The sequence below is a fragment of the Balaenoptera ricei genome, chromosome 6, assembly GCF_028023285.1.
Source record: "Balaenoptera ricei isolate mBalRic1 chromosome 6, mBalRic1.hap2, whole genome shotgun sequence".
NCBI classification, from domain to species: Eukaryota; Metazoa; Chordata; class Mammalia; order Artiodactyla; family Balaenopteridae; genus Balaenoptera; species Balaenoptera ricei.
In genome coordinates, this window is record NC_082644.1 from 35,934,098 (window position 1) to 35,961,869 (window position 27,772).

General features: G+C 37.8%; 1 protein-coding gene across 5 annotated transcripts in view; it reads left to right on the forward strand.

Annotated features, from left to right (window-relative positions):
* The window catches only part of FANCC (FA complementation group C), a 274,629-nt gene that overhangs the window by 16,089 nt on the left and 230,768 nt on the right, over positions 1-27,772 (forward strand). The window contains exon 1 of one of the 5 annotated variants that reach the window (XM_059924466.1): positions 10,651-10,681. The exons of the other annotated variants lie outside the window; for them this stretch is intronic. The gene's annotated coding sequence lies outside the window, so the exon portion shown is untranslated. Of the gene's footprint in view, positions 1-10,650; positions 10,682-27,772 lie in introns of those variants that run through there. 5 annotated transcript variants of the gene reach the window in all.

Here is a 27,772-nt window from a genome sequence, read left to right on the forward strand (position 1 = left end):
AACCCGACCTGGTCTGTGGAAAAATTGTCTTCCACAAAACTGGTCCCTGGTGCCAGAAAGGTTGGGGACTGCTGTTGTAGCTAAAGGTTTATTGGTTTTGATCTTTTCAAATCAAAAAAGAACCAACTTTTTGTTTCATGATTTTACCTGTTGTTTTTCTGTGTTCTATTTCATTGATTTCCACTCTGAACTTTATTATTTCTTTCCTTCTGGTTGCTTTAGGTTTAGTTTGATGTTCTTTTTCTAGTTTCTTAAGGTAGAAGCTTAAGTTATTGATTTGAGACCTTTATTTTTTCTAGTACACCTGTTCAATTACAAGTTTCTCTTTAAGCACTGCTTAGGCTGCATCCCCCCAATTTTGATATGCTGTGTTTTTGTCCTCAGTTCAAGATATTTTCTAATTTCCTTTGTGATTTCATTTTTTGACCCATTGGTTATTTAGAAGTGTGGGCCTAATTTCCAAATATTTTAGGATTTCATACATTTTTGTTATTGATTTCTAAATTTAAGTCCATTGTGGTCAGAACATATGCTTTTTTTTTTTTTTTTAAAGTATTTATTTATTTATTTGGCTGCGCCGGGTTTTAGTTGTGGCATGCAAACTCTTAGTTGCAGCATGTGGGATCTAGTTCCCTGACTGGCGTTTGAACCTGGGCCCCTGCATTGGGAGGGTGGAGTCTTAGCAACTGGACCACCAAGGAAGTCCCCCAGAACATGTGCTTTTAAAATTTATTAAGGCCTGTTGTTTTGGCTGTATAACAACAAAACAACTGTATCTCTACCCGACAAGGTAAAGCTATCCTTACAAATGAACAAATTTTACTCTTTCCCCAAATGAGCAAATGCACAATCCCAAGAGTCATTGTATTAATTGCTTACTATATTACTTTTCAAAATCAGCAGTAGTCCCACTGAATATTCTGTTGCTTAAAGACAAAATTGTAAAGCTAACTTCTAACAACTTGTACATAAGATAAAAATGGGAAGGAAAGAGAAGGAAATTTGCTAACATATGTGTACATGTGAGTATATATATATATATATACATATATATATATATTCACACACACATATAATAAGCAAATAGAAAATATGCAAAACTATTTACAATCCTTGTTCTCTAGTTGACCACAGGGCTATAATTGATATCTATGACTTCTTTCCACAACTTATTCCGTATTTCCTTTGCCCTCAGCCAGAGCCTTAGATGGCTGGGGTTTTTTGCCTGGTAAATGAGCAAATCTTTATTCTTGAAGGATCTAGCTTCAGAGCCTTCTCTTGCTCTGATCCCACTCAAAGCAGGCAGCTTACCCATGACTCTATAGACGGGTCAAAATAGTACATGCGAATGTGATATATGTTGTCTCCAAAATTCAAAAAAATTACCCCATCATTGTGACTCTTTTCATGGTAGGTGGTGCAAGGTGGAGAAACTTTTATTTCACCTTGTAGAGGATACCTCGACATGCTCCAGATCAAGAATCAGCAAACTATGGCCTGTGGGTCTGATTCGGCCTGCTTCCTGTTTTTGTGTGACCTGTGAGCTACAAATGTGTTTTATATTTTTAAGTGTTTGAAATAAAAACCAAAAAGAATATGTGACAGACTCCCTAAAGCCTAAAATATTTACTATGTGGATATTTATAGAAGTTTGCTAACTTCTGCTTCAAACTATTAAACCCCATTTACTTCACTGAGGTGGGGGACCCATGAATTTTTATGGGGTTTATCTCTCATCCACTTATTGGCATGTGTGTTAATAAGGCATCTAGAGTACTTGTTATTTCCTGTTCATCAGATGCAGTCAGCATAATGTTGTTCAAGTAGTAGACCAGTGTGATATTTTACGTACTGTCAGGACAAGTACTTCTAGCTCCTGCAGCCCACATGGCTTCCCCAGTGCCCAGCTCCTGTAGCTTGAGTGGTTCCTCCAGAGCACGGCTCCCCCACTGCCCAGCTCCTTGGACTTGTGGCTCCTCTCGCAGGCTCCTGGACATGTGTGGCTTTTTTAGTGCCCAGTCCTATTGTGCACTATGGCCAGCAGCACCCAGTTGCCAGCAACTTACCCCATCATTCCCCTCAGGTGATTTTGTAACAGAGTGCCTCTGGTGAGACACCTCCTTGTGACCAGCTTTTCATGGCACCCTACAGGGTAGGTATCTGGCAAGTTACAAAAGGTGGATTTCCAGCAAGTTCTACTGGCACAGCACCCATAGACACTTCACTGTCATTCAGTGAGCCATGGCTATGCCCTCTCCAACAAGATCTAGATCTTACTGTGTGCATGGTGGGTAAGGTCAAAGGGGGTGCTCTTCCTTGGGTGCTGAATTCTAGCACTAGAAGGTAGTGGGTCCTTTTTATATCTGCTATGCCTATATTCTTTAGTTTTTAGTTTTTTTTTTTTTTTTTTTACTTTTGACTAGCCAATCCCTGGTTACTCCAATCTCCTGTTATAGTGACTAATTGTTTATATTTGATTTTCTTTATTCAAATTACTGTGTGATTTCTCTCTCCTGATGGGACCCAGATTGATCCATTATCTTTGCTTCCAGCCTTCTCAAGAGATAGTGAGTGGTGAGAGTATTTAGCCTATTCATTTTCTTGAACTGTGAAAGTAAAACCTTAGGGTTATTACCATTTCCATATCACAAAAGGTAGGTTTTGGTGAGAATATGACTTATGTATGTCACTGTACAAAAGTACAGTGATGAATTGGGCTTTGTATTTCCTTTGCTTCTTTCAGGCCTCCGAAAATTAGAAATAGTACAGGTACCAAGGGAAGTGGGGTTAGGGGGTAAGAGGGAAGGGGAAGAGGAAGGGAATTGGTGCTGTGGTCAGTGTTAATGGCATCCAGTGGGTAGGACCCCCAGATGGCATGACTTTACATCTGTCTGGCTATACTTCTTATTACCTTTTACCCCATGGTTTTCATTTTTCAGATTTTTAGGACTGTTGTTTTTTCATTTTCCTTTAGAGGCCCAACACTGATTTTGTAATACAGAATATATATGTTATATAAACATTTTGTGTAAATTTAATCTATTTTAGCATAATCTGAGATCTGGGGTCTGATACTCTGGTAACTACCAATAAGACAGTTTGAGACTGCTGTTTTTCACATACACACAATTATTCAGGTCAGGCATTATTTACAAATTTGAGTTTGGCTCTATGATCCCTTACCTGGTCAGGTTTGAAGGTGCAGAACTGCTAAACTAATTTGCTTCTTTCATAGGAATTTGGAGGTGCTATTTACCTTAATGACTTCCAACATCCTCCTGGGGCTGGTTCCTTTTTTGTTGTTGTTGTTTATTTAGAGCAATCACATTATAAGTCCTCCTTGTACTTAACCCTAACCCCATTTGTCTGATTTTGTTTGTACATTTATGTGCTGTATCCATAGACTTCCTTACCAAGCCCTGATTGCTTGATGATCATTTCTGGTCCTTATGCACCGTAATTTATAATGTTGTCTTATGTGTGTATGCTTTATTTCCACAACTCTTAGCCTGCTTATTCAGGATTTTGACCTTGCTGGGTGCCTACCCAGCATCTGTTCTTGCTTTTCTCCTTCATAACAGGGTCTGGATTTTCTTTCAGAAGTCACCATTATATAGACTTCAGGGAGCATGCATCTCACTTCTAGCTCCTGCGGTAGACTCTGATTGGCTTAAAACAATCTGCCTTAAAATAGGCAATAAAATTTGCATGATCACAGTCATTGCTTAGGGATGGACATAAGCCTAAACAAGTACAGTTTGAAAACATCTGAGGTCTTTTACTTGGAGGGATGCTGTAACAGCATCTTATCTATACTCTTTTTTTGGGTAGTATGGTGTGTAATGGGACTCCTATAATGACTGAGCTATTTTGCTATCATGAGGGGAATAGGATGGAGGTGGATCAATCATGAAGTCTGCCCTGTCTCAGGATTTGCCAGTTTCTTTTTTTTTCTTTTATAAAATTATGTATCTTTTTTTTTTTTTTTTTTTTTTTTTTTTTTTTTTTTTTTTTTTTAAAATTATGTATCTTTTGATTTAGTAGTACATGCAAGTGATATAAAATTCCCCAAAGTATAAAAACCTATCAAACAATTAACAAGTTGCCTTCCACAGAGCTTGCCACTGTAACTATAAGGCACATGTTTTCTCCATAAGGTGCATCAAAGCCTTCTTGTGTTTAGTAATATTAGTTAGCACTTGAGCACTATGCTTGAGGGCCATTTTAAACAGCAAAATCACTCACAAAAAGCATAAAAATGTGAAAAATATGACACTAAACAGACCCCAAAATAACATTTGTTTATAGTATGAGCAGTGAACAAGAAGGCAGAGAGACATGTTGTTGGACCTCAGTCAGCTAAGAATGAGTGTACAGGGTGATGCAGATATTTTGCTGTTCTGTGCATATCCACAAATGAACACAGAAGTTCAACGGATATTGATTTTGGGGTTACAGGAAGATTATACTGAGTGGATGAATTCACAAATGCAGAATTAGTGAATAATGAGAATGGATTTCCTTAATAATATCCCTTGGCAGTCTCTCATAATAGTATACAGAATGTTGCCCCATTCTTTTAAATAGTTACATTTTATTCAGTTTGTAAATGCAACACAATGGATTTAGATTAATTTTGTTGTTGTTGCAAACAATGCTACCAGAAATATTCGCATACATGTCATTTTGCACATGTGTAACTATAATTGTAGTATATATTTCTAGAAATTGGATTGCCAAATCAAAGTATATGTGAACTTTTCATTTTTTAATTGAGGTATAATGACATATATTAGTTTCAGGTATACAACATTATAATTCAATATTTGTATATATTGCTAAATGATCATCACAATAAGTCTGGTTAATATTCGTCACCATACATAGTTACAGAATTTTTATTTTCTTGTGATGAGAACTTTAGATCTGTTCTTGTAGCAACTTTCAAATATGCAGTACAGTATTACTAAATGTAGTCATCATGTTGTACATTATATTCCCATGACTTATTTATTATATAACTGGAAGCTTATACCTTTTGACTTCATTCACCTATTTGGCCTGTTACAGTCCCTCGCTCCCACACTGTGGCAGCCACCAATCTCATCTCTGTATCAATAAGTTCAGATTTTAGTGAGACCAAACGGTATTTGCCTTTCTCTGTCTGACTTATTTCACTTAGCATAATGTCCTCAAGGTCCGTCTATGTTGTCGCAAATGGCAAGATTCCATTCTTTTTTATGGCTGAATAATATTCCACCGTATATATGTACCACATACTCTCTATTCATACATCTATCAGTGGATACTTAAGTTGTTTCCATATCTTGGCTACTGTAAATAATGCTGCAGTGAACATAGGAGTGTATATATCTTTTTAAGTTAGTGTTTTTGTTTTCTTCAGTTAAATACCCAGAAGTGGGACTCCTGGATCATATGGTAGTCTCCATAGTGTTTTTCATAGTGGCTGCATCAATTACATTCCCACTAACAGTGCACAAGGGTTTCCTTTTCTCTGCATCCTCATCAACACTTGTTATTTCTTGTTTTTTTTTTTTTTTTTTTTTTTTTTTAATAATAGCCATCCTGACGGGTATGAGATGATACATCATTATGGTTGTGATTTGCTGTGATTTGGCTGTAATTTGGCTGTGATTTGCCCTGATGATTAATCATGTTGAGCAATTCATGAACCCTTGGCCATCTCTATGTCTTCTTTGGAAAAGTATCTGTTCAGGACCTCTGCCCATTTTTTAGTTGGGTTGTTTGTTTTTTTGATGTTGAGTTGTATGAGGTTATATATTTTGGATATTAACTCCTTATTGGATATATGATTTGCAGATATCTTCCAATCAGTAGGTTACCTTTTCATTTTGATGATGGGGAAGCTTCACTATGGGAAAACTTTTAGTTTGATACAGCACCATTGTTTATTTTTGCTTTTGATTCCCTTGCTTTTGGAGTCCAATCCACAAAAAAATCACTAAGACCGATGTCAGTGAAGTTACTGCCTATGTTTTCTTCTAGGAATTTTATGGTTTCAGGTCTTACATTCGAGTCTTTTTTTTTTCCCTTCCAGTTTTATTGAGATATAATTGACATAACAGCTCTGTAAGTTTAAGGTGTACAGCATAATGATTTGACTTACATACATCATGAAATGATTATCACGGTAAGTTTAGTGAATATCCGTCATCTCATATGGATACAAAATTTTTAAAAAATAGAAAAAAATCTCTTTCTTGTGATGAGAAATCTTAGGATTTACTTTCTTAACTTTCATATATAACATATAACAGTGTTAATTATATTTATCATGTTGTACATTACATTCCTAGGACTTATTTATCTTTTTTTGTAACTTTTTTTTGAAGTATAGTTGATGTACAATATTCTGTAAGTTTCAGGTGTACAACATAGTGATTTGCAATTTTTAAAAGTTATACTCCATTTATAGTTATTATAAATTATTGGATATATTCCCTGTGTTTTCCTGGTACTTATTTATCCTATAACTGGACGTTTGTACCTTTCGATTGCTTTCATCCAATTCCCCTTTCCCCCCACCCCCTACCTCTGGTAACCACAAACCTGATCTCTTTTTCTATGAGTTTGTTTGTTTTTGAAGTATAACTGACCTACAGTACTATGTTATTTCCCATTACACAACATAGTGATTTGGTATTTCTGTACATTTCAAAATGATCACCACTATAAGTCTAGTTACAATGTTATCATACAAAAATATTACATAATTACTGACTATATTCCCCACACTGTACGTAGCTATCTTATCTATCTATCTATCTATGATTATTTTAAGTTGCTGATCTCTTAAGCTCAAACACATTTTAACAACCCTGGATTTTTACTGTTTTGACATCATATTTTACATCTTTTTGTTTTGTGTATCCCTTAACTACTTATTGCGGATATAGATGGTTTTACTGCTTTTGTCTTTCAGCCTTTCTACTATCTTTATACATGGCTGATTTACTACCTTTACTGTATATTTGACTTTACCAATGAGATTTTTCCTTTTGTAATTTTCATGTTTCTAGTTGTGGCCTTTTTTTGCATGGAGAAGTCCTTTTAATATTTATTGTAAAGCTGGTGTGGTGCTGCCGAACTCTCTTAGCTTTTTGTTGTCTGTAAAACTTTTGATCTCCTTTAAATCTGAATGAAAGCCTTGCCAGGCAGAGTATTCTTGGTTGTAGGTTTTTCCCTTTCATCACTTTAAGTATATTGTGCCACTGCCTTCTGGCCTGTAGAGTTTCTGCTGAAAAGTAAGCTGATAGCCTTATTGGAGTTCACTTGTACTTAACTTATTGATTTTCCCTTTCTGCTTTTAATAGTCTCTCTTTATCTTTAATTTTTGCCGTTTTAATTACAATGTGTTGTTGAGTTGATCCTGTTTGGGACTCTCTACTTTCTGAACTTCGATGTCTGTTTCCTTTCCCAGGTTGGGGAAATTTTCAGCTATTATGTCTTCAAATATGTTCTTTGTCTCTTTCTTGCTCTCTTCTCCTGGGACCCCTATAATGCTAATGTTAGTATGTTTGATGTTTTAACAGAGGTCTCTTAAACTGTCCTCATTTCTTTTTATTCTTTTTTCTTTTTCCTATTCAGCTTCAGTGATTTCCACTACTCTGTCTTTCAGCTCGCTGATCCATTCCTCTGTCTTCTAATCTACTATTGACTCCTTTTAGTGTATTTTTCTTGTTTTTTTAAAAATATTTATTTATTTATTTATTTGGCTGCGTTGGGTCTTAGTTGCAGCATGCGGGATCTTTGGTGCAGCATGCGGGATCTTTCGTTGTGGCATGCAGGTTCTTCGTTGCAGCACGCGGACTTCTCTCTAGTTGTGGCATGTGGGCGGCTCTCTAGTTGTGGTGCATGGGCTCTCTAGTTGTAGTGCGTGGGCTCTAGAGCACCTGGGCTTAGTTGCCCCATGGCATGTGGGATCTTAGTTCCCTGACCAGGGGTCGAAACCACGTCCCCTGCATTGGAAGGTGGATTCTTAACCACTGGACCACCAAGGAAGTCCCATATTTTTCATTTTAGTTATTGTATTCTTCATCTCTGCTTGGTTCTTCTTTATATTTTCTAACTCTTTGTTAAAAACTTCTAACTTCTCAATCTGTTCATCCAATTTTGTCCTGAGTTGTTTGAACATCTTTACAATCATTACCTTGAACTTTCTACTGAGTAGATTGTCTATCTCCACTTCACTTAGTTTTTCTTCTGGGGTTTTATCTTGTTCCTTTGTTTTGAACATATTCCTCTGTTGCCTCATTTTGTCTAATTTGCTGTTTTTATTTCTATATATCTGGTAGATTGGTTATATTTCCAAACCTTGGAGAAGTGGCCTTTTGTTGGAGATGTTCTGTGTGTCCCAGCAGTACACTCTTCTCTTGTCACCATAACTGTACTGTCTATGGATGCCCTCTATGTGGGCTGTATGGGTCGTTCTGTTGTGGCTGGCTGACTACTGTGGGCACACTGGTAGAAGTGGCTAGTCCTGGTCCAGTTGGTTGCCAGGTCTGGCCTTGCATGGAGGCTGCCAGCCACTGGTGTGTGGGACTGGGTCCTGGCATTGTTGGCTGCATGGCCAGAGGAGTCCCAGTCCTGGTGCTAGTATGCTGGTAGCTGGGGCTGAGTCATGAAGTGGCTGGCTACAGAGCCCTGGGGGTCCCAGAGCTAGTGTCTGCCTGCCTGGGTGAGGCAGTGGTCCCAGTGCTCCCAGGGTTGGTGTCTCTCCATTGGTGGGTGAGGCTGGTCCTGGCACTAGTGCTAGCCCACTGGGGATGGGGCCATGTCCCAGGGTCTCTGGCTGCAGGGCCCTGGGGGTGTGCTGGTGTGCTGGGCTGGATCCTGTGCCTTCTGGTGATCAGGACCAATCTCAGGGCTGCTGTGGGCTCAGGGGCTTAGGGCAGCAGGTCTCCTGGTGGGTGGGGTTGTGTCTCTGCCCTGCTAGTTGTTTGGCCCGAGGTGCTCCAGTTCTGCTGCCTACAGGCTGGTGGGTGGGCCCAGGTCTTAGCTCTAATAAGCTAGAGGAATGATTCCCAAATAGTGCTCATCAGCAGCATTGTCCTCCAGGTAGAATGAGCTTCCAGAAATGGCTGCTACCATTGCCAGTATTTACAGGGTGAGCTCCAGTTGCCTCCTGCCTCTCTGGGAAGCTCTCCAAGATCAGCAGGTGAGTCTCACCCAGGCTCCTTTCGAATTACTGCTTTTTCCCTGGGTCCCAGAGTGTGTGAGATTTTGTGTGTACCCTTTAGGAGTGGAGTCTCTATTTTGCACAGCCTTCTGGCTTTCCTGAAGATAATCCCCTCTGACCTTCAAAGCCAAATGTTCTGGAGGCTTGTCTTCCCAGTGTGGGACCCCCGAGCTGGGGAGCCTGATGAGTGTCTTGGACCCCTCGCTCCTTGGGGAGAACCTCTGTGCAACTGTAATTATTTTCCCATTTGTGGGTTGCCTACCTGGGGGTGTGGGTCTTGACAATACTGCATCTCCACTTCTCCTGCCCTTCTCTTTGCAGTTCCGTTATATCTTTAGTTGTAGAAGATCTTTTCTGCTAATTTTCTGTTTTTTTCTCATCAGTAGTTGCTCTGTAAATAGTTGTAATTTTGGTGTGTCTATGGGAGGAGGTGAGCTCAGGGTCTTCCTACTCTGCCATCTTGGCCACTCCCTTACATTCAAGTCTTTAATCCACATTGAGTTAATTTTGTATATGGTGTAACATGGTGGTCTAGTTTCATTCTTCTACATGTGACTCTCCAGTTTTCCTATTTATTGCAGAGACTATCCTTTATCCATTGTATGTTGTTTGCTCCTCTCATAAATTAATTGTTCATGTATGTGTGGGTTTATTTCTGGACTTTCAGTTCCATTGCTCTATATGTCTGTTTCTGTACCAGTATCATACTGTTTTGATTTTATTGGCATTGTAGTATAGTCGGAAATCAGGGATTTTTTTTTTTTAATGCTATTCTTGTCTGTTTACATTCTTTTTTTATGTATGTATGTATGTATGTATGGCTGTGTTGGGTCTTCGTTTCTGTGCGAGGGCTTTCTCTAGTTGTGGCAAGCGGGGGCCACTCTTCATCGCAGTGCGCGGGCCTCTCACTATCGCGGCCTCTCGTTGCCGAGCACAGGCTCCAGACGCGCAGGCTCAGTAATTGTGGCTCACGGGCCGAGTTGCTCCGCAGCATGTGGGATCTTCCCAGACCAGGGCTCGAACCCGCGTCCCCTGCATTGGCAGGCAGATTCTCAACCACTGCGCCACCAGGGAAGCCCGGAAATCAGGGATTTTAATACCGCCAGCTTTGTTCTTCTTTCTCAAGATTGTTTTGGCTAGTTAGGATATTTTATGGTTACATACAAATTTTAGAATTATTTGTTCTAGTTCTGTGGATATGCCATTGGAATTTTGATTGGGATTACATTGAATCTGTATATTGTTTTGGGTAGAATGGACATTTCAACAATATTAATTCTTAGCTTCACTTGCAGCTAAGCACAGCCGTGTGATTCTTTAGCCAATAGGTTTTAAGCAGGTTACTTCTAGGTAGAAACATTTAGTAGTAGATGAATGACCTAGCTGTCTCTCTTCCCTGCAGTGGTGATTATAGATGCCAGGCGCTAAGATGTCAGAGCATCTGTCATCTTGGATCCACAAGTGAGTAAGCAGACCACTCTCATGCCCTTCACCTCCCACACAGGCATTGAACATGCAGCATGAGCAAAAAATTACCATAGCATAATTTATCTTATTTTGATGAATAAAGTTAGGTTTCAGTTACTAGAAACCAAAAGCATTCTAAGTGATATAGTTTATAATTACTTGTGTATGTGATATACACAGTGTATGCAGATTATACATTCAAACTGATTTGTAAGACTTATGCTTGTTTGAAGAAATCATTTGTACTTAACCCTAGCTTTCTGAACTTGGGGTACTCAAACATGACCTTGTAAAACATGGATTGTGATGATTCCTTTAGCCTATCCCTGCAAATCAGCATCTATAACAAAAGGCTATATAGAATGTGTATTTGGACATTTCCAATTTCTAGTGAGACTCATTTTTGCTTTTATTTGAAGCTGTTAGCTATGTATCTGTAATCATAGGCCTTGAGAGTAAGTAACCTTGTGTTAGTGGTATAACAGTGTGATATTTTATTTATCAAGTGGTATTTTCTGCAGTATTTGGCACACAGAAAAATATCCTGTTTCTGATTCTGATCAGCACCATTAGACTTCTTAGTCATTATACTAAAAATGTTGGCAAAGCTAGTGAAAGTTTTGCTTGCTGATAAGTATTTTGATGAATTGATATTTTTTTGAAACTGTTCAGCCAGTTTTAGAAGTCACACACCTAAAAATACTTTTATATGAAGTACTGTAATAAGAATGACTTTATTTTTAAATTGAGTGATTATAAATTAAGATAAGTGCAATGAACAATGTCTTGAATTTGGTAGTGACATTCCTTTGGAACTATATTAAAAGCTAGAAATTTATTTCATTATATGAAAGATCTGTATTTCCATTTAGTTCTACAAGTGTGTACAGTACACATTTAATATATGGCTAATACTGCACTAAGTTCTTTAAGTTTTAAAATAATTTGTCTAATTTCTTTACCTTTAAAATAATGTGAGTTTTAAAAGAATTATCTGTTTTTGAGATAAAATAGTTAAAATAAGACAAGTGTTTGAAAATACTGTTATACTTGATTAGAACAATCTTTGGTTATGTTGTTTTGTGGCCACAGTAGCTATGAGTATCTGACTATATCTTAATTATTTTTTAAAACAGATTAACTGAGGTTTTATTGGTAGACAGTGAGCTACAGATATGTCAAAACAAATCAAATTGTACTCTTTAAATATGAATACATCCTTGAAACCATCACCACAATTAAGATAATGAAAATGTATATCATACCCTCAAGTTTCCTAGTGCTTCTTTGTCATCCTCTCCCCTGTTCCACTCTGCCTCTTCCCCCATTCCCAGGCAATCACTAATCTACTTTCTGTCACTGTAAACTAATTTGCATTTTCTAAAATTTTATACAAATTGAATCAGATGATATATACTCTTTTTTTCTTTTTTTTGGTCTTTTTTCACTTAGTATAATTGTTTTGATAATTGTGTTATATAGCATGTATTACTAGTTCATTTTTATTGCTGAGTTGTATTTCATTGTTTGGATATAGCACAGTTTATTTTTCTCCTTTTCATGGACATTGGGTAGTTTCCATTTTTTGTCTATACAAATAAAATTGTTATGAATATTTATGTACAAGTCTTTCTATGAACATAGCTTTTATTTCTCATGGGTAAAAATCTAGACTGGAAGGGCTAGATTGTAGGGTAGGTGAAAGCTTAACTTTTTAAGAAGTTGCTGCTGTACACCTGAAACTAACACAATATTGTAAACCAGCTATACTTCAATAAAAATATTGCTAAGTTATTTTCAAAAGGGGTTATACCATTTTATATTCCCACTTGCAATATATGAGGGTTTCCAGTTGCTCCACATCTTCACCAATACTTGGTATGGTCAGTCTTTTTTTTTTTTTTTTTGATTTTTGATATTTTTTTTGATTGTCTTTTTAATTTTAGCCCTTTTAATGGGTTTGTAGTGATATCTCACAGTCATTTTAAATTGCACTTCTCTAGTACAAGGCCTTTGTCAGATACCTGATTTGCAAATGTTTTCTTCCCAGTTTATGGCTTTCCTTTTAATTTTTGTAATGGTATCTTTTGAAGAACAAGAAGTTTTAATTTTGATGCAGTCCAGCTTAGCTCTTACATTTTAGGTTGTATGATCCATTTTGAGTTCAGTTTTTATGTATTGTATGAGGAAAGGGTCCAGGTTCATTTTTTTATGTACCTTTCTGGTTGTTCCATACTTTAAAGATTATTCTTTCCCTATTGAATTGCTTTGGAGCTTGTCAAAAATCACACAGTATATGTGTGGCTCTATCTCTGAACTCTTTTTTCTGTTCCATTGTCTATATACGTGTCTGTATGCCTTGATTACTATAGCCTTTTGATAAGTCTTGAAATTAAGTAGTATAAGTCCTCCAATGTTGTTCTTTTCAAAGTTGTTTGGCTATTCTAGGTTATTTACATATACATTTTAGAATTAGCTTGTTCATATCTCCAAAAAACCCTCCTGAGATTTTGATTGGGATTGCATTGAATCTGTAGATCACATTAGGAGAATTGTTAGCTTAACAATATTGAGTTTTCCAAGTATTCTTTCTTTCATCATTAAGTATAATGTTACATGTAGTAGGTTTTTTGTAGATGTCCTTTGTCAGGCTGAGGAAGTTTTTCTGTATTCCTAGTTTGATGAGATGTTTAAAAACACGAATGGATATTAATTTTTGTTACATGCTTTTTCTGCCTCTGTTGAGGTACACATAAGTTCTTGGAGATTCTATTCTCATTTAACTGTTTTGACTACCTTTGTGCTAATTTTGTGGTTGTTTTCCACAATCTCCTGTTTTGAAATTCAAGCCATAATGTCTGTAATGGGGTTGAAGATCATTACTTTAACATTTGTCAGCCAACTCAGAGGGAAAGGAATCTTTGCACTTTTGATGCCTAGATTCTTACTTGCCTAAGGCATTTATTTATTTATTTAGGTGTTCATTTAACAAATATTGAACACAGTATTAGTCAAAGTAAATGCTAGTTGTGGTAACAAAATCCTAAATCTCAGTGGCTTAACATAATACAAGTGCTAATTTTTTCTGGTGTCACAGGCCCCTGTATGTCAAATGTCTCTTTTGTGCATATTTCCACAGTACAGATTTTCTGCAGAGTCTCCAATTTCTCTGGGCTCCTTCCATTTTCTAGCTGCACTGACTCAGTCCTTTACTTCCAGCCTTGTGTATTGGGGGAGAAGCTAGACCACTGCACAGGATGTTTTAGAGGCCAGGCCTGGAAGTAGTGTACATCATTTATGCTCTCATTCCTTTGGCCAGAACTTAGTCATATGGCCAGCCTAACTACCAGGGAGCTGGGAAATACTCATTTGCCCCAGATGTGGGGAGCACTGTTAAACTGTCACATACAGCTATTATGAGTTAGGCACTGTGCTAGGTGCTGCATATATAATAGTGGGCAAAGTAGACTTGATTCCTGTTCTAGCTGAGGTTACCTTCCAGGATGGATTGGGGGGAGAGGGTGTCGTGGCATACTTGGGTATTTGGTAAAAGAAGAATCGTTTACTGTTTTCCATTTGCGATTGGCCAGATGAATTCTCTTGCTTGATGAAGTTCAGGTAATAATTTTTATAGGAAAAAGCAAACTCTGTTGAGTACATTAACATGACTCATAGTATAATTGAAGCATTAAAAAAAATGTCACCAAAGTTCTTCTCAATCTTGTAATGGTATTTTAAATAGATCTATATAGAACAAACATGGTAGAGATGATAAAGCTGAGACCAGATCTGCTTTGCAGATATGTGTGGCTTGCATGATGTTTTAAGCTTTTTTGAGTCATTTACCTACATTTAAACACTGAGTTATTTTACCTTTAAAAATCCATATTTTCAGCTTATCTTTTAGATGAAAAGCAATCTGGCAACACTAAATCTGACTTCTTTTTTTGGCAGCAGCTGGCAGGAGCTAAGTTCTGGCCGTCTTCTTTGGATAGTGCTTTGTCTTCTGGTTGCTTCAAGCCCATCTGATTGCTTTACTCATTTTACTTACCTGTTGTGGACATTTGAATTTATGACCTTTGTCTAAAGTGAGTGATTTACTAACTTTTGAATCATTTTGAAATGCCAAACTGACACTTAGAAAAAACAACGGGTAGTTCAAAACAAATTTATCATACTTATTGGGGAAATTACTACAATAGTCTATGTTCTCTGGTGAGTTCAAAGTTTCATACTTGTAGAAAAAAGCTTATTATTATTATCTTGAACAATAATATACCATATACCCTTTAGAAATCAGAGCTTTTGTTCTATTGATTTTTTAAAAAAAGTTCATTGATTTTATAAGCTTTTTTTTTTCACTACTTTTGGGTCTTGGTTCATTTCTAACATTGCCTTGGTCATAAGCCCTACTAAATATGTTTCATACTTTCCAAATTATTTTCATATAGATTGTATGTGATTCTTACAGTAACCATATGTACCAAGGTAAGACAGGTATTAAAACAAAAAGGAAAATAGAGTGGAGCTTTTTCAAAAAAATTAATTTAGACCAGGATTAAGGGTTCCCGAGAGATTGCCCAAAAAGAAGATAGCTGCTAGAGAACTGCTGGGGTTACTTCTATTGTGCAACTTTTACATGTGTCTTAATTCTTATGGCATGATAACCTTTTCAGTTACTAAAAGAGCCGAGCATTTCTGGTTACCCAGACTCAACTGATTTTAGCAGAAAACATTCATGTTCAGTAATAACTTCTCTTTGAAATGTTTGCAGAGGAGGAAGATGAGGTTAGTGGCAAAGCTGTTGAGTGTTACCCTGAGAAACTAACTCTTGTCGGTGCTCTTTTCATTGCACCAGCAACTCCACATCAAAGGTTGCTGATGCTTCCTATTGAAGCATTCTTTTTTTTTTTTTAATAAATTTATTTATTTTATTTATTTATTATTTTTGGCTGTGTGTGCAGGTTTTCTCTAGTTGCGGCGAGCAGGGGCTGCTCTTTGTTGAGGTGTGCAGGCTTCTCATTGTGGTGGCTTGTTGTGGAGCACGGGCTCTAGGTTGACGGGCTTCAGTAGTTGTGGCACGTGGGCTCAGTAGTTGTGGCTCGTGGGCTCTAGAGCACAGGCTCAGTAGTTTTGGCACCCAGGCTTAGTTGCTCCACGGCATGTGGGATCTTCCTGGATGAGGGATCGAACCCATGTCCCATGCATTGGCAGGCGGATTCTTAACCACTGTGCCACCAGGGAAGCCCCTGAAGCATTCTTAAGCAAGTCTTTGGCAGGCTTTTTTGTTGCGTCTTTCTACTGTGTAAATAGAGGCACTAGAAGAAATGTAATTTTTGAATACTGCCCAACCAGTTTCTGCTTGGTAATGTGCCCTGAGACCCTCAATGAATGCCAGCAAACAAATTAGACCCACAGTGTATTTGATATGCATATCTTTTTCCCAAACAAAATTTGAATTCAACAAACACAAATTGAGTCATTTTCCAAATGTTTGTATATGAATGGAAGTTTTTGTCTTTTCCTTCTTTAACCAATACCATAAGACTTCTGAAGGTCCATGATGCATTTGTTTTACAGTGTTAATCCAAAACAAAACTATATTCTGACTAAACTTGTAGCTATAGAGAGATACCAAACTCGTTTCCATTGATCAGTACAACATGTTTGTACCAATCATATCCAAAAAAAATTGTGTAAAAGAGTGCCATGCTGTAAATTATAGTTGTAAACACAAGTGCAGCTGTTACAAATCTAGCAAAACCTCAGATTAAACAGTTTAAAATTTACTGAAGATGACATTCCAGACCCATTTTTCATAATATAAACACTCTGGGACATGCCTTTGAAATGAGTGGGATTGTCATTAATATTAATGCCACTGAATTCAAGACTGGGAGGTCATTTCTTTTGAGCTTCATTTTCACTTCTAATTTTGGGATAAAATATGCTTTTAGCCTAAAGTATGGCATGTTTATTCACAGCCTGAAAAAATTTGATCCTGTTTCTTTTGAATTGTAGGAATGCAAAAATATGGTATAAGTATTTTTATTCTTTCATTATGGTCTTTTAACTTAAATGAGTTTGTTAGAATTAAATTTGGCAAAAATTAGCTATTAATGGAATCCAATTGCATTGGTCAATTAAAATGTAAAAAGACACTACAAATAGTTGATATTTTAGGATGGTATTAGTTTGACATTTTATTTTATTATTTTTTAACATCTTTATTGGAGTATAATTGCTTTACAATGGTGTGTTAGTTTCTGCTGTATAACAAAGTGAATCAGCTATACATATACATATATCCCCATATCCCCTCCCTCTTGCATCTCCCTCCCACCCTCCCTATCCCACTCCTCTAGGTGGTCACAAAGCACCGAGCTGATCTCCCTGTGCTATGCAGCTGCTTCCTACTAGCTATCTATTTTACATTTGGTAGTGTATATATGTCCATGCCACTCTCTCACTTCATCCCAGCTTACCCTTCCGCCTCCCCGCATCCTCAAGTCCATTCTCTACATCTGTGTCTTTATTCCTGTCCTGCCCCTAGGTTCTTCAGAACCATTTTCTTTTTTTTTTTTTAGATTCCATATATATTTGTTAGCATATGGTATTTGTTTTTCTCTTTCTGACTTACTTCACTCTGTATGACAGACTCTAGGTCCATCCACCTCACTACAAATAACTCTATTTCATTTCTTTTTATGGCTGAGTAATATTCCATTGTATATATGTGCCACCTCTTCTTTATCCATTCATCTGTTGATGGACACTTAGGTTACTTCCATGTCCTGGCTATTGTAAATAGTCCTGCAGTGAACACTGTGGTACATGACTCTTTTTGAATTATGGTTTTCTCAGGGTATATGCCCAGTAGTGGGATTGCTGGGTCATATGGTAGTTCTATTTTTAGTTTTTTAAGGAACCTCCATACTGTTCTCCATAGTGGCTGTATCAATTTACATTCCCACCAACAGTGCAGGAGGGTTCCCTTTTCTCCACACCATCTCCAGCATTTATTGTTTGTAGATTTTTTGATGATGGCCATTTTGACCGGTGTGAGGTGATACCTCATTGTAGTTTTTTTTTTTTTTTTTTTTAAATTTTATAGCTACTTTATTTATTTATTTTATTTATTTATTTATTTTATTTTTGGCTGTGTTGGGTCTTCGGTTCGTGCGAGGGCTTTCTCCAGTTACGGCAAGTGGGGGCCACTCTTCATCGCGGTGCGGGGACCGCTCTTCATCGCGTTGCGCGGGCCTTTCACCATCGCGGCCCCTCCCGTTGCGGGGCACAGGCTCCAGATGCGCAGGCTCAGCAGTTGTGGCTCACGGGCCCAGCTGCTCCGCGGCATGTGGGATCCTCCCAGACCAGGGCTCGAACCCGTGTCCCCTGCATTAGCAGGCAGACTCTCAACCACTGCGCCACCAGGGAAGCCCCTCATTGTAGTTTTTATTTACATTTCTCTAATGATTAGTGGTGTTGAGCATCCTTTCATGTGTTTGTTGGCAATCTGTATATCTTCTTTGGAGAAATGTCTATTTAGGTCTTCTGCCCATTTTTGGATTGGGTTGTTTGTTTTTTTGGTATTGAGCTGCATGAGTGGCTTGTAAATTTTGGACATTAATCCTTTGTCAGTTGCTTCATTTGCAAATATTTTCTCCCATTCTGAGGGTTGTCTTTTGGTCTTGTTTATGGTTTCCTTTGCTGTGCAAAAGCTTTTAAGTTTCATTAGGTCCCATTTGTTTATTTTTGTTTTTATTTCCATTTCTCTAAGAGATGGGTCAAAAAGGATCTTGCTGTGATTTATGTCATAGAGTGTTCTGCCTGTTTTCCTCTAAGAGTTTGATAGTGTCTGGCCTTACATTTAGGTCTTTAATCCTTTTTGAGTTTATTTTTGTGTATGGTGTTAGGGAGTGTTCTGATTTCATTCTTTTACGTGTAGCTGTCCAGTTTTCCCAGCACCACTTATTGAAGAGGCTGTCTTTTCTCCATTGTATATTCTTGCCTCCTTTATCAAAGATAAGGTGACCATATGTGCGAGGGTTTATCTCTGGGCTTTCTATCCTGTTCTATTGATCTATATTTCTGTTTTTGTGCCAGTACCATACTGTCTTGATTACTGTAGCTTTGTAGTATAGTCTGAAGTCCAGGAGCCTGATTCCTCCAACTCCGTTTTTCTTTCTCAAGATTGCTTTGGCTATTCGGGGTCTTTTGTAGTTTGACATTTTAGAATGCTGTATTTAAGGAAAGAATTTTATTTAAATGATTCTGAGCATGTTTCTTGTGGTTTTGTCTTTCAGCTAGACCAGGGTGGGACAAGCATTCAAAATCTGCACCACTCTAATTTGTTTTTCTCCTCATTTTCCACTTAGTGATATGACTGGTTAGGTATCAATTCAGCAATATATTTTCTAGAGTTACATTCTGTGCTCTGATTTCCTATGAAATCGTGTATGAATTTTGAGTATATAAAGGTCAAATTTAAGGGTCTATAAGGGTCCACTGGAGGCTTTTTGAATGAATGGGCCAAATAGTTCTGGCAGGGGGCGGGAGGGGGAGGGAAGGAGGCAGGTGGTTGTTTTGGTTTTGTTCGCTTGTTTATTGTTGACTAGATTTTAAAATTCATTTGCCTTTACTGAATTTCTTAACTAGAATTTTGAGGGAGCCTTTAAATTGGGTAATAGAGTGGTTATGTGTCTGTTGATAAGCTATCCCTAGTCCCTGAATAAAAAGAGGCAACCTTAATCAAAAGAGGCCAGTGGAATCTCTCATTTACATTTGTTCTTTAACTTCTGTTGAACATATTTTTTTGGTCAGGAGAATTGCCAACCATTGTCAAGTACCATGTTGTAACCTAAAGTTGGTAATTTTGAAAGCGCATAGCTGATTTGGTAATCTCTCATTCAAAAGAGCTTTGGATATTTCTATCAACATAAAAGATTGGTATACCACTATGACTACTGCTGTTGCTTTTGCCTCCCTCCCCCTTCTTTTAACTTAAGAGCTTGTGGAGGTTTTTTTTAATCTCTTTTGGTATTTACATAAACTTCTGTATCTTGAGATGGTAATCTGGGCAGATATAAATAGGCCCTTCCTTTCTTGTTTAAAAACTTCTTTGCAACCATCCTAGGACTTTCCTTCATTATCATCCATTCTTCTATCCTTTGGCTGATATTATATCTTCTCTTTACTATATCTTCTTTTCCTGCTTTTGGTGGAGCACATCCTCTAGTTTCTTCTTAAAATGGTGTGTGGGAGGTAAATTATTTTTGGTCACTGACTGTTGATGTGTCATTGTACTAGTCATACTTGATTGATAGTTTGTCTGGATATAGAATTCCAGGTTAGAAATAATTTTCTTCCAGAATTGTGGAAGCATTGTTCCATTTCCTTCTGCCTTCCAGTGTTTTTATGATTCCATGATGACATACTGTGGTACATCTTTTCATCCGTTGCGTTGGGTACTTGGTCAGCCCTTCCAATCTGGAAATGCTTGTCTTTTAGTTCTAAAAAAAAGTTTTATTGATTATATCCTTCCCTTCATTTTCTTTGGCCCTCCTGTATTTGGAGTTTGACCTCCAGGATTAATGCTTCTATAACTGGGGTGAATGTTCTCTAAGAGATAGGGGGGCAAGTTTTTTTTTTATATAAAAATGTTTGTGGTTTGATATGTTGGGGGTGCTCATGATAACCCCCAGGTTTGATGATTTACTAGGAAAACTCACAGAATTCAGCATCCTCATGGTTATAATTCACTACAGGGAAAGAACACAAAGCAAAATCAACAAAGGGAAAAGGTGCATGGGACGAAGTCTGGAGGAAACCAGACACAAGCTTCTAAGAGTCTTTTCCTTGTGGAGTCACAGAAGACTCACATAATTCCTCTAGCAGAGTTGTGACAACACATGTGAAATGTCATCCATCAAGGAAGCTCATTAGAGATTCAATGCCTAAGGTTTATTTTGGGGGCTGGTCACATAGTTATCGTATGTCTAGCAAGTACCAAAATTCCAGACCCTCAGAAGGAAAGCAGATGTTCATCATCAATCACATTGTTTGTACAAACAGTTTGGGCAGGGAGAGTCCCTCTTAGTAGTTAGGGAGGTGGGAACTCTTCCAGTATCCAAGTTCCTAGACCCTATCCAGGGGCCAACCTTACAAACAGTTTTTTCTAAGGAAAACAGTATCCAGCCTGCTATGTTAAATAACTCTTTTCTGCATAATCAGTTTAAGAGGTAAGAAGTCATTTTTGAGGGCCAAAGATAAGTTGTTGTTGTTTTTTTTAATTTCTGTAGCTCTAGGCCTATCTTTTTTTTTTAAATTAATTTATTTATTTTTATATTTATTTTTGGCTGTGTTAGGTCTTCGTTTCTGTGCGAGGGCTTTCTCTAGTTGTGGCAAGTGGGGGCCACTCTTCATCACGGTGCGTCGGCCTCTCACTATCACGGCCTCTCTTGTTGCGGAGCACAGGCTTCAGACACGCAGGCTCAGTAGTTGTGGCTCACGGGCCTAGTTGCTCCGTGGCATGTGGGATCTTCCCAGACCAGGACTCGAACCCATGTCCCCTGCATTGGCAGGCAGATTCTCAACCACTGCGCCAACAGGGAAACCTCAAAGATAAGTTTTAATCTCAGTGAATTTCAGAGTTGTCTGATGGCAGGGTTAAAGCCTTACTCAGGTGTAAACTGGTGGTGTAGTAAGAAAAGGCAGAAAACTAAGCCTCTAGAAGATTATGAATTAAGGGCAAGAAATATGGCTTACGGAATATTGGAACTCATGATAAAAAAGCTAGTTATGGGAGAGTGGAAGTTTGTGCAAAGAGTGAATTTTGCCACCCCCAGATTCATACATTGAAGCCCTATCCCCCAGTGTGACTGTATTTGGAGAAAGGACCTTTAGAGAGATAATTAAGGTTTAATGAAGTAAGGGTGGAGTCCTAATCTAATAGGTTTGGTGGCCTTATAAAAAGAGGAAAAGAGATCTCTTTCCCTGCACCCACCAAAGAAGAGGTCATGTGAGCACACAGAGAGACGGCGGCCATCTACAAGCTAGGAAGAGGATCTCACCAGGAACCAGTTTGTCCAGAACCTTGATCTTTGGCTTTTTAGTTTCCAAAACTGTTAGAAGATAAATTTGTGTTGTTTAAGCCACCCAGTTTATGTTTTTTTGTTATGGCAGCCTGAGCTGACTATGACAGGTTGAGGTCAGAGTAGGACCTCAGCTTTATCAAGGTGAATCCTGTGTGAAGCAAGAGAAATATTAACATGGTGCTGGGTTTTTTGTTGTTGTTGTTTTTGTGTGTGTTTTGTTTGTTTCTCTTCTTGTCTGTTAGCTTTTAAGCTTCACTAACTCATCCACATACCACCTTTTTTGAGTTAGCACAAGTTATTAAACCAGTGTTCTAGATTTGTGCCATCCAATACCATAGTCAATAGCCATATTTCATGAAACAAATTAATTTAAATTAGTTAAAATTAAATAAAATTAAAAATTAAGTTCCTCACTTGCACTAGCCACATTTCATGTGTTCAGTAGCCCCATGTGGCTAGTGGCTGTGGTATTGGATGACATAAATATAGAGAAAAATTTTCCGTCATTGAGGAAAGTCTTTCTTAGCAGCACTTTTCTAGATCGTTGCCTCAAACCTCTCACTATTTATTTTCTGTCTCAATGGTTTCAAACTTCTGCAGGTTCAAGGCATACTTATGAATACTAAAGTTTTTGGTGGGCATCCTTAAAGTTTTTAAAATAATAACACTAAGAAATGGACACAATTACAGTGCAAACTCTGTTAAAGTATAATATGTCAAGCTGAGTCTGTAACAATATCTGCAATTATCAAGCTATTCATTTGGTCATGCTTCTGCAGTATGTGCCCCTAGGAGAACTGTTTTCTACTCCTTCTGGGCTTGCTTATGTATTCGTAGGACAAAGAACTTGGATAAACATGCCTTTGTTATCTGATGCCTGCTTCCCTGTTTTTCTCCGCTGGATGTTTGCTCTCTGCTGGAGGCAGTAGATACAGATGCTGTAGAAGCAAGCATCAGTAACCAGGTTGCTCTGCTGAACACTAATTAGTCTGAGGAATCATAGACTGAGGGGAGGTCAGTAAAAGTGGCAAACAACGTGGCACGATTCAGAACAGATTGTTTCATGAGATGATAAACACTATAACATTGTTCAGAAGGGTCAAAATCTCCCTGGTACCTAGCCCACCAGTCTGTCGTCATATGTGGGAGCTGGTCTTGATGATCCTCAAAACAACCCTGTGAGGTATATATTATTCCACTCCTGAAGCCAAGTGAAGGTAGCACTCAGAAGTTTCATGTAATTTGCCCTGGGTCACTGAACTAGTGAATAGAGATGCTGGATTCAAGTCTTTTCATTGGTCTTCACAGCTTGTGTTTTTTCCACCATAATGCAGCTGGACTTGGCCTGGGGCCCCTCCTCTCCACTGGGTGGAACCAGGTCTCTCAAAGCTGTGCTCTATGTAAAAGGGGTTTTTGTAGACTGAATACACATTTAGTTCAAGGTAAAGACTGAATGACCTGCAAGGGGATATTTTTTCTTTTATTTTAGGGGATTGTTGTTATTTTATCAATAATTACATTAAAAAATGCAGGAAAAGTGAAAAAGAAGTAAAAACCACTCATAATACCAGCACTTATTTTGGAATCATTTAAAGATGTTTCCTGTGTTTGTACAGGCATATTTTTACAAAAATGTTACCATGTTATTATATGTATTTGTCTGCAGCTTCCTCGTTGAACTTCAGAATTTAGGATGAACATCTCTCCAAGTCAGTCAGGAATATTCTTTGTGCAGTTCACTGCTCTGTTACTTTAAAAATGTGTGTGTGTGTGTGTGTGTGTGTGTGTGTGTGTTTAATGGTTATTGTTATACCCACTTTAACCACTCTCCTTCATTTTAGCCTTTAGGTCTATTTTTTCTTTGTATGATTACTAAGAAATAATTGCAAGAGAGGAACAAAGTCTTAAATTTGGTGGTACTCAGCACCAAATAATTCCAGATGTTTGCTTTTCCCTGCGTGTAGAAAGAACCCACACTGGTGCTGTGTTTGTTCTTCTCATCCTCCCTTGTCTTTATTTCTCTTTCATTTCATTTAATTTTAACCTCAATACCAGACTTCTTTTGTGCAGTCCTTAGCCTGTTGCTGTGGTATATTTGCCACTGGCTCTTGTTCCAGCCCCCAGTCACTGATGTGTCTCTTGGCAGGGAATGGAAATGATGGTGGTCCTCTCAGTTGACTCAAGAGCACCCCAAGTCAGCAGTAATATTTGGCATAACAAGTACCACGGTGGGATAACCACATGTCGGTGGACTGGGATTTGAAAGTTGTTAGTTGTCCTGTGAGCTGTGGTTTAGTGATCAGTTTAAGCAAGAGATTAAATTTATTTCCTACAGGCTTCTTTTTCTTGGTCATCATCTGACATTATTGCCTTATTATTATCTATCTTATTCCTTTTTAATTTTTTTGGCTTAAATTTCCCTTTAGTCATTTTACTTTGCTCATTTTTTCTTACATTTTCCCTATTTCTGATTCCTCAGACTTTTTCCTTTTTCTTAATCAGCCCTATGCTAATCAGATTTTCATTCTGCTTGCATCTAATGATCTAGTTTTTCACTGGGTGGGGACAGGAGGGTGAGATAGGAAGGTGGGGGTAAATATACCACCTGCTAATTGTTTCATATAATGTTAAAGAAGACATTAAAGAACGTAATTTCTTTTTGATTCCTCGTGTTTGGGAGACTGTAGAATCAGTTGGACACTAATATCAAGTGGCTTTTGTGTGCAAAGCCTTACAAAGAGATAATGATAAGTCCCCATTTCCCATGAGTTCATGATGCATTGTGGGAAAAGGTACCTGCCTGTGTAGAAGGTGCAAGAAAAATATGCCAGCAAAGATAAACCAACATGACAGTAAGAAACTATGGTATCAGTGACACATACATTGTGAATGGATGATAGATAAAAATGGAAAGACTTTCAGAAGGAGCTGAGTTTTAAGTATACAGAGATATTTTGTGTTGGTAACAAACAGGGCTATACTGTTAGTTACTCTTATTTGAAGAAAGGTTAAGTACTAAGGGATAGAACCTATTCTGGGCCTCAGAAAACAAGGTTTTGTTCCTAGAAGACAGTTAAATTTGAATAATAATTTCAGTATTGAATTGGACAGCTTTTTACTAAAATGTGGTCTGAATGTGGTTATTATATCTAACCTTATATCTAACAATAGAATAATTGTTAATGAAGCAGTTAAAGGGACATATAGATGAATCAGAATTTCTTAAAAGAACCTGTTCATCATCTTTGGGGAAATCCTAGTTGAAACTGGAAAATTTTTAATTTTATTATTGCTCATTACAAATTATAGGGATTTGATATTGTTCAGTCAAAAATTCAGTAGATTTTAGAAACTAGTTATTAATTGACCTTAGTTTTGCACATTTTTGTTGCTTTGCAAGGATACCCTTAAGGTTCAAATCAAGTTAAAAGTAGGGTAAATGGTGTGTGCCTGTAAGGTCAGACTAAAACTATATTTTTTCCTGTCAACACTTAAATAGAAAAAAACTAGTCTAAGAATCTGACTACAATGTAGAATCTTATTCAAAACCACATATACTATAGTATTTTTAAAGCCTGGAACCAAAATGTAGAATCACTGTGTTTTATAGCAGCTGAAACTACATCTGATATTACTTTTATGTTTGTGCTGCCCTAATATGGCTTTTGGATTGCATTAGTGGTACAAGAATGATTCTTATATTTAAGTAAGATACATTGCTTCACTGCACAGATGGTATCAGTTTTGAATTACTAAGTAAAAGAAAACTAGAACAACAATGATTTTGCCAGTTTTTACTGATTATTTATTTTGAATGACTGTAGTGCTTGTGAAGGTGGCAGACTTAACCTAGAAACTAGAGGCAAGAACAGAATGGGTGGACACTCCTCCTGTTCCCTACTACAGGTCGGCTAATTTGTCCCAGGAGAATCAGTGCAATTTCTCCCTGAATGCAAGACCTTGCTCTCTTAACATGACTATTGTCGTGATTAACTTCCCTCCCCTCCTCATTTAAATATCTGCAAGTCAACGAAATCCTCCATAGCTCTCACATCCCTATGTCCTTGGCCCAATCCTTCTTTTTTTTTTCCATCCTCCCTAGGTTAGCTCATCCATTTCCATGGCTTTAAATACCTTCTATCTTTTGATGGTTCCCACATCTATGTCTTTAGCTCATATCTGTCTCCTAGCCTGCATACTCATATAGCCCATTGCTCATTGGACATTTTCACTTGGATGCGTCAAGTATCTTATACTCAACATGCTGTAAACTGAACTCATCTTTCTATCTAAGTATGTCCTTGTTCTTCTGTTTCCTCTTTTAGTACATGGTGGTACCAGGCATCTAGTTCCCTAATCAGAAACCTGAACACCATCTTTAGTTCCTCCCTATTCCTTTTTTGCCATGTTCAATCAGACACTAAATATTATATACTCTACGTCTTAAGTATCTCTCATATCTACACAATTTTCTACATTCTTTCATGCATTTAGGTTAGGCCTCGATTACTAAAAGATGATCTTCTATCCTACAGTGTAGTCTTCCTGTTTTCTACTCATTTTCTACACTACTTCTTAGTGATCTTTCTAAAATACAAACCTAATTATATCACTTTTGTGCTAAAAATTCTTCAGTGGCTTCCCATTGCTCTTAGAATATAGTCCGGCGTCCTTACCAATCTTATAAGGTTCTTTCAAATCCATCTACTGCTTGCCTAAACAAGGTGACAGCCTTGGTCAAATTTACTTTTTTAGCCTGAAGTCCCCCTAACACTTATCATTCATGATGCTTTTCTTATGAGAAGCCAGAAATTTTATTGTGGTCTATTGTCCATTAGTAAACCCCAGTCAGAGCTGTGTGCCCTTCTTCCTAAAGATACATTATACATATTGTAGTAGATAGTTGTACTAGTTGGCAAATTCCATTGAGAAATCTCTAGAAGTTATGCTTGATGTTATTTTAATGTTTTTATTACAGACTATAGAGAGGCTATCTACTTTATTGAGCCTGACTCAAATAAAGTAATGGAGGTGATTAGATGTCACCACAGCCTGTCATTTTTCTCCAGACAAGGTAATAAAAGAGTTAACAACAGCTCCCATTGAAGCAGTTGCCCAAACATGCCAACAGAGGTTGGCTGTAGGTAAGTCTCCCTCTAAGAGAGTGGGGTTCCTGAAAATCTTAGGAAGGAAGGAAGGAAGGAAGGAACAAAGAAAAGAATGTCTCTGGTGGAAGGATATAAATGATGAGGTCAGAATACAGAAGCACCAGTAGAGTAATCCTTTGGCTGGTCTCTATCTCTAGATGCCCTAAAATGTTTGTTTTCATGATTAAAAAAGAAGTCAGTGTTGGCCTCTCCCAGAGAAAGGAGTATTTCCTGATTTGGCAAGATCCTAAAACAGCTCTCTTGTTAGTCTGTGCTTTGTCTACTGACAGGTCCTCTTGCCTCAGTCTTTGCACATGCTGTTCCCTCTACCTGTAACATTCTCCCTACTGTTCACTTGATGAACCCTCACATGTTGTTCAGGTCTCTTTCTCTGGAAACCTTCCTTGACACCTCAAGTCTGGATTAAGTGTTCTGCTGAGTCTCCCATACCACAGAACACTTCTCATACTGCAGCTTTAGTTTATGTTCATTGACTGTGACTAATTTTACCATTTAAAATGAAAGGGATTTTAGGAGGTTTTTAAAAGAGAATTGACTAGAGTCAGGAGGCATTTCTCCACTCCTGAAACCAATAAAGCCATGAGTTGCCTTTGAACCTAATTACAACTTTGAAAATTTTAGGCAGAGCATACCATAAGGTATTCTGTGGAGGAGAGCTAGCCTGCCCCAGTCTAGCTGTGAATGACTTGAATGTGAATGCTGGTGTTCATGTTTAATGTTCTTTATTTTGGTATATACTCCAGCTTTAAAGCCAGCCCAGTCTTGTCCCAATACATGACCTGTGCTTGTTTGGCTAACTCGATATACCCTACCTGCATTTT